This window comes from Arachis stenosperma, chromosome 3 (assembly GCF_014773155.1).
Source record: "Arachis stenosperma cultivar V10309 chromosome 3, arast.V10309.gnm1.PFL2, whole genome shotgun sequence".
NCBI classification, from domain to species: Eukaryota; Viridiplantae; Streptophyta; class Magnoliopsida; order Fabales; family Fabaceae; genus Arachis; species Arachis stenosperma.
The window spans coordinates 132,170,024-132,176,779 of record NC_080379.1 but is presented as its reverse complement, the minus strand read 5'-3'; the positions used below and the strand labels follow the sequence as shown (position 1 = coordinate 132,176,779).

The window sequence follows — 6,756 nt, the reverse complement described above, 5'->3', positions numbered from 1 at the left end:
TACTTAATTTTCGAATATTACTTCCCTTCTTTTCACATCCTTCTATTTATGGACTAACACTATTCCTTAATGCAAAATTCGAACCCCATCTTCTTTGATAAATTCGAATTTTCTACTTCTGTCTTCTACTTTTCTTTTCCTCTGACACCTCAAGGAATCTCTATACTGTGACATAGAGGATTCCACATTTTCTTGTTCTCTTCTCTTTCATATGAGCAGGAGCAGAGACAAAGGCATTCTTGTTGAAGCTGACCCTGAACCTGAAAGGACCTTGAAGCGAAAGCTAAGAGAAGCTAAGGCACAACTCTCTATTGAGGACCTGACCGAATTCTTCAAGGAAGAAGAACCTATGGCAGCCGAAAACAACAACAATGCCAACAATGCAAGGAAGGTGCTGGGTGACTTTACTGCACCTACTCCCGACTTCTATGGGAGAAGCATCTCTATCCCTGCCATTGGAGCAAACAACTTTGAGCTTAAGCCTCAGTTAGTTTCTCTAATGCAACAGAATTGCAAGTTCCATGGACTTCCATTGGAAGATCCTCATCAGTTTTTAGCTGAGTTCTTGCAAATCTGTGACACAGTCAAGACTAATGGGGTTGACCCTGAGGTCTACAGACTGATGCTATTCCCTTTTCCTGTAAGAGACAGAGCTAGAATATGGTTGGACTCTCAACCTAAAGAAAGCCTGGACTCTTGGGAAAAGCTAGTTAATGCCTTCTTGGCAAAGTTCTTTCCACCTCAAAAATTGAGTAAGCTTAGAGTGGAAGTCCAAACCTTCAGACAGAAGGATGGTGAATCCCTCTATGAAGCTTGGGAAAGATACAAACAATTGATCAGAAAATGTCCATCTGACATGCTTTCTGAATGGAGCATCATAGGTATTTTCTATGATGGTCTCTCTGAACTATCCAAGATGTCTTTGGATAGCTCTGCTGGAGGATCTCTTCATCTGAAGAAGACGCCTACAGAGGCTCAAGAACTCATTGAAATGGTTGCAAATAACCAATTCATGTACACTTCTGAAAGAAATCCTGTAAACAATGGGACAAGTCAGAAGAAAGGAGTTCTTGAGATTGATACTCTGAATGCCATTTTGGCTCAGAACAAGATATTGACTCAACAAGTCAATTTGATTTCTCAAAGTCTGTCTGGAATGCAAAATACACCAAGCAGTACTAAGGATGCTTCATCTGAAGAAGAAGCTTATGATCCTGAGAACCCTTCAATGGAAGAGGTGAATTACCTAGGAGAACCCTATGGAAACACCTATAATTCTTCATGGAGAAATCACCCAAATTTCTCATGGAAGAATCAAGAGAGACCTCAACAAGGTTTCAATAACAATAATGGTGGAAGAAACAGGTTTAGCAATGGCAAGCCTTTTCCATCATCTTCTCAGCAACAGACAGAGAATTCTAAGCAGAACCCCTCTGACTTAGCAACCATGGTCTCTGATCTAATCAAAACCACTCAAAGTTTCATGACTGAAACAAGGTCCTCCATTAGGAATTTGGAGGCACAAGTGGGACAGCTGAGCAAGAAAATTACTGAACTCCCTCCAAGTACTCTTCCAAGCAATACAGAAGAAAATCCAAAAAGAGAGTGCAAAGCCATAAACATGGCCGAATCTGGAGAGGAAAGAGAGGAAGTGGACGCCACTGAGGAAGGCCTCAATGGGCGTGCACTAGCCTCCACAGAGTTCCCTAATGAGGAACCATGGGAATCTGAGGCTCAAAATGAGACCATAGAGATTCCATTGGACTTACTTCTGCCTTTCATGAGCTCTGATGAGTATTCTTCCTCTGAAGAGGATGAGTATGTCACTGAAGAGCAAGTTGTTAAATACCTTGAAGCAATCATGAGGCTAAATGACAAGTTATTGGAAATGAGACTTGGGAGGATGAACCTCCTTTGCTCACCAAAGAACTGGATGACTTGTCTAGGCAGAAATTACCTCAAAAGAGACAAGATCCTGGGAAGTTTTCAGTACCTTGTACCATAGGCACCATGACCTTCAAGAAGGCGCTGTGTGACTTAGGGTCAAGTGTAAACCTCATGCCTCTCCCTGTAATGGAGAAGCTAGGGATCTTTGAGGTACAAGCTGCAAGAATCTCACTAGAGATGGCAGACAACTCAAGAAAACAAGCTCATGGACTTGTAGAGGATGTATTGGTGAAGATTGAAGACCATTACATCCCTACTGATTTCATAGTCCTAGAGACTGGGAAGTGCATGGATGAATCTATCATCCTTGGCAGACCCTTCCTAGCCACAGCAAAGGCTGTGATTGATGTTGATGGAGGTGAACTGATCATTCAAGTGAATGAAGAATCCTTTGTGTTTAAGGCTCAAGGATATCCCTCTGTCACCATGGAGAAGAAGCATGAAGAGCTTCTCTCAAATCAGAGTCAAACAGAGCCCCCACAGTCAAACTCTAAGTTTGGTGTTGGGAGGCCACAACCAAACTCTAAGTTTGGTGTTGAACCCCCACATTCAAACTCTAAGTTTGGTGTTGGGAGGTTCCAACATTGCTCTGAGTATCTGTGAGGCTCCATGAGAGCCCTCTGTCAAGCTACTGACATTAAAGAAGCGCTTGTTGGGAGGCAACCCAATGTTATATTTTATATATTTTCCCTTGTTATTTTATGTTATTTTGTAGGTTGATGATCATAAGAAGACACAAAATCAATTGAAAAAGCAAAAACAGAATGAAAAACAGGAAGAAAAACAGCACACCCTGGAGGAAGAACCCACTGGCGTTTAAACGCCAGTGAGGCTAGCAGTTGGGCGTTTAACGCCCAGTCTGGCACCATTCTGGGCGTTTAACGCCAGAAAGGGGCACCAGACTGGCGTTAAACGCCAGAAAAGGGCAAGAACCTGGCGTTAAACGCCAGGAATGGGCATCAGCCCGGCGTTTAACGCCAGAAATGGCTCAAAACGTGATTTTGAACGCCACTTAGTGCAGGGATGACTTTTCCTTGACACCTCAGGATCTGTGGACCCCACAGGATCCCCACCTACCCCACCACCCTCTCTCTTCTTCTTCACCCATTCACCAATCACCTCAACACCTCTTCCCCATAAACCCTTCTTCACTCCTTCATTTTCACATCACCTAAACACCATTTCTCCCCCTCCTTGGCCGAACACAAAGCCATCTCCCTCTCCTCTATTTCTTCTTCTTCTACTCTCATCTTTCTTCTTTTGCTCGAGGACGAGCAAACCTTTTAAGTTTGGTGTGGTAAAAGCATTGCTTTTTGTTTTTCCATAACCATTTATGGCATCCAAGGCCGGAGAAACCTCTAGAAAGAGGAAAGGGAAGGCAAAAGCTTCTACCTCCGAGTCATGAGAGATGGAGAGATTCATCTCAAGGGTGCATCAAGACCACTTCCATGAAGTTGTGGCCATGAAGAAAGGTCAACTTTGATCAAAGGTTGGACCAAGTCCTCACAGACATTTGTGAAGAGGACACCCAATGGAAGAGAAGTTCAAGAGGGAAGCCGGTTCAACTGAGAAGGCATGACCTCAAGCCCATCACTAAGAAAATGATGGAGCAAACAAGAGACCCCTCTCATCATGAGATCCCTGAGATACCTCAAGGGATGCACTTTCCTCCACAAGACTACTGGGAGCAACTAAACACCTCCCTAGGAAAATTGAGTTCCAACATGGGACAACTAAGGGTGGAGCACCAAGAACATTCCATCCTCCTCCATGAAATTAGAGAAGATCAAAAGAATCATGAGAGAGGAGCAACAAAGGCAAGGAAGAGACATTGAGGAGCTTAAGCACTCCATAAGACCTTCAAGAGGAAGAACAAGCCGCCATCACTAAGGTGGACCCGTTCTTTAATTTCCTTGTTCTTTGTTTTTCTGTTTTTCGAAATTTTCATGCTTATGTTTGTCTATGTTTGTGTCTTATGATCATTAGTGTCTTAGTGTCTATGCCTTAAAGCTATGAATATGAATCCATCACCTTTCTTAAATGAAAACTGTTTTTATTACAAAAGAACAAGAAGTACAGGATTTCGAATTCATCTTTAAACTAGCTTAATTAGTTTGATGTGGTGACAATACTTTTTGTTTCTGAATGTATGCTTGAACAGTGCATATGTCTTTGAATTTGTTGTTCATGAATGTTAAAATTGTTGGCTCTTGAAAGAATGATGAAAAAGGAGACATGTTACTGAGGATCTGAAAAATCATAAAAATGATTCTTGAAGCAAGAAAAAGCAGTGAATACAAAAAAAAAAAAAAGAAAAACGAAAAAAAAAGGGAGAAAAAGAAAAAGAAAGAAAAAGAATAAGTTGTGATCCAGGCAAAAGAGTGTGCTTAAGAACCCTGGACACCTCTAATTGGGGACTCTAGCAAGCTGAGTCACAATTTGAAAAGGTTCACCCAATTATGTGTCTGTGGCATGTATGTATCCGGTGGTAATACTGGAAGACAGAGTGCTTTGGGCCACGGCCAAGACTCATGAAGTAGCTGTGTTCAAGAATCATCATACTTAACTAAGAGAATCAATAACACTATCTGGATTCTGAGTTCCTAAAGAAGCCAATCATTCTGAATTTCAAGGGATAAAGTGAGATGCCAAAACTGTTCGGAGGCAAAAAGCTACTAGTCCCGCTCATCTAATTTGGAGCTAAGTTTCATTGATAATTTGGAGTCTATAGTATATTCTCTTCTTTTTATCTTATTTGATTTTCAGTTGCTTGGGGACAAGCAACAATTTAAGTTTGGTGTTGTGATGAGCGGATAATTTGTACGCTTTTTGGCATTGTTTTTAGTATGTTTTAGTATGATCTAGTTAGTTTTTATATATTTTATTAGTTTTTAGTTAAATTCACTTTTCTGGACTTTATGAGTTTGTGTGTTTTTCTGTGATTTCAGGTATTTTCTGGCTGAAATTGAGGGATCTGAGCAAAAATCTGATCCAGAGACTCAAAAGGACTGCAGATGCTGTTGGATTCTGACCTCCCTGCACTCGAAGTGGATTTTCTGGAGCTACAGAAGCCCAATTGGCGCGCTCTCAACGGAGTTGGAAAGTAGACATCCTGGGCTTTCCAGCAATATATGATAGTCCATGCTTTGCCCAAGATTTGATGGCCCAAACCGGCGTTCAAAGTCACCTCAAGAAATTCCAGCGTTAAACGCCGGAACTGGCACCTAAATGGGAGTTAAACGCCCAAACTGACATAAAAGCTGGCGTTTAACTCCAAGGAGAGTCTCTACACGAAAATGCTTCATTGCTCAGCCCAAGCACACACCAAGTGGGCCTGGAAGTGGATTTTTATGTCATTTACTCATCTCTGTACACCTTAGGCTACTAGTTTTCTATAAGTAGGACCTTTTACTATTGTATTTTCATCTTGAGATCTTTGAATCTTTTGATCACTGGGAGGCTGGCCTCACGGCCATGCTTAGACCTTGTTCTTATGTATTTTCAACGGTGGAGTTTCTACACACCATAGATTAAGGTGTGGAGCTCTGCTGTACCTCGAGTATTAATGCAATTACTATTGTTCTTCTATTCAATTCCGCTTGTTCTTGTTCCAAGATATCACCTGTTCTTCAACTTGATGAATGTGATGATCCGTGACACTCATCATCATTCTCACTTATGAACAAAGTGACTGACAACCACTCTTGTTCTATAAGCATACGAGGCTTAGTGAATATCTCTTGGATTCCTGATACACGATGCATGGTTGATCGCCTGACAACCGAGTGCTCGCCTGACAAACGAGCCAGCCATTCGTGAGATCAGAGTCTTCGTGGTATAGGCGAGAACTGATGGCAGCATTCAAGAGAATCCGGAAGGTCTAACCTTGTCTGTGGTATTCTGAGTAGGATTCATGATTGAATGACTGTGACGTGCTTCAAACTCCTAGCAGGCGGGGCGTTAGTGACAGACGCAAAAGAATCGATGAATTTTATTCCGGCCTGACCGAGAACCGACAGCTGATTACCCATGCTGTGACAGAGCATAGGCAACGTTTTCACTGAGAGATGGGAGGTAGCCCTGACAACGGTGAAACCCTACATGAGCTTGCCATGGAAAGGAGTAAGAAGGATTGGATGAAGACTGTAGGAAAGCAGAGAGACGGAAGGGAAGGCATCTTCATACGCTTATCTGAAGCTCTCATCAATGATATACATAAGTATCTCTATCTTTATCTTTATGCTTTATTCGTTTATCACTATACCCATTTGAGTCTGCCTGACTGAGATTTACAAGGTGACCATAGCTTGCTTCATACCAACAATCTCCGTGGGATCGACCCTTACTCGCGTAAGGTTTATTACTTGGACGACCCAGTGCACTTGCTGGTTAGTTGTGCGAAGTTGTGCTTATGCCATGGTATTGTGCACCAAGTCTTTGGAGCCATTACCGAGGATTGTTTTGTGTAAAAGTAGTGATCACAATTTCGTGCACCAGAGTTTCAATGACTTTCTTACTCAGCTGGCCTACTTGTGCCTCCAGATTTCTAATGGAGGATCTTGTTTCACTCATGAAACTGAAAGTGGCCTTTGACAGATCAGAGACTACATTGGCTAAATTAGAAGTGTTTTGTTCAGAATTCTCTGTCTGTTGCTGAGAAGATGATGGATATGGCTTGCTATTGCCCAGCCTATTACGTCCACCATTGTTAAAGCCTTGTTGAGGCTTTTGTTGATCCTTCCATGAGAAATTTGGATGATTTCTCCATGATGAGTTATAGGTGTTTCCATAAGGTTCACCCATGTAATT

The 6,756-nt window shown here is 42.0% G+C and overlaps 1 non-coding gene across 1 annotated transcript; it reads right to left on the bottom strand.

The window, feature by feature from the left end:
* Positions 1-754: 754 nt before the first annotated feature.
* LOC130972712 (small nucleolar RNA R71) lies at positions 755-858 on the bottom strand. The gene has a single exon (XR_009083875.1). It is a non-coding gene; the product is annotated as a small nucleolar RNA R71 (small nucleolar RNA).
* Between the last annotated feature and the right edge of the window lie 5,898 nt (positions 859-6,756).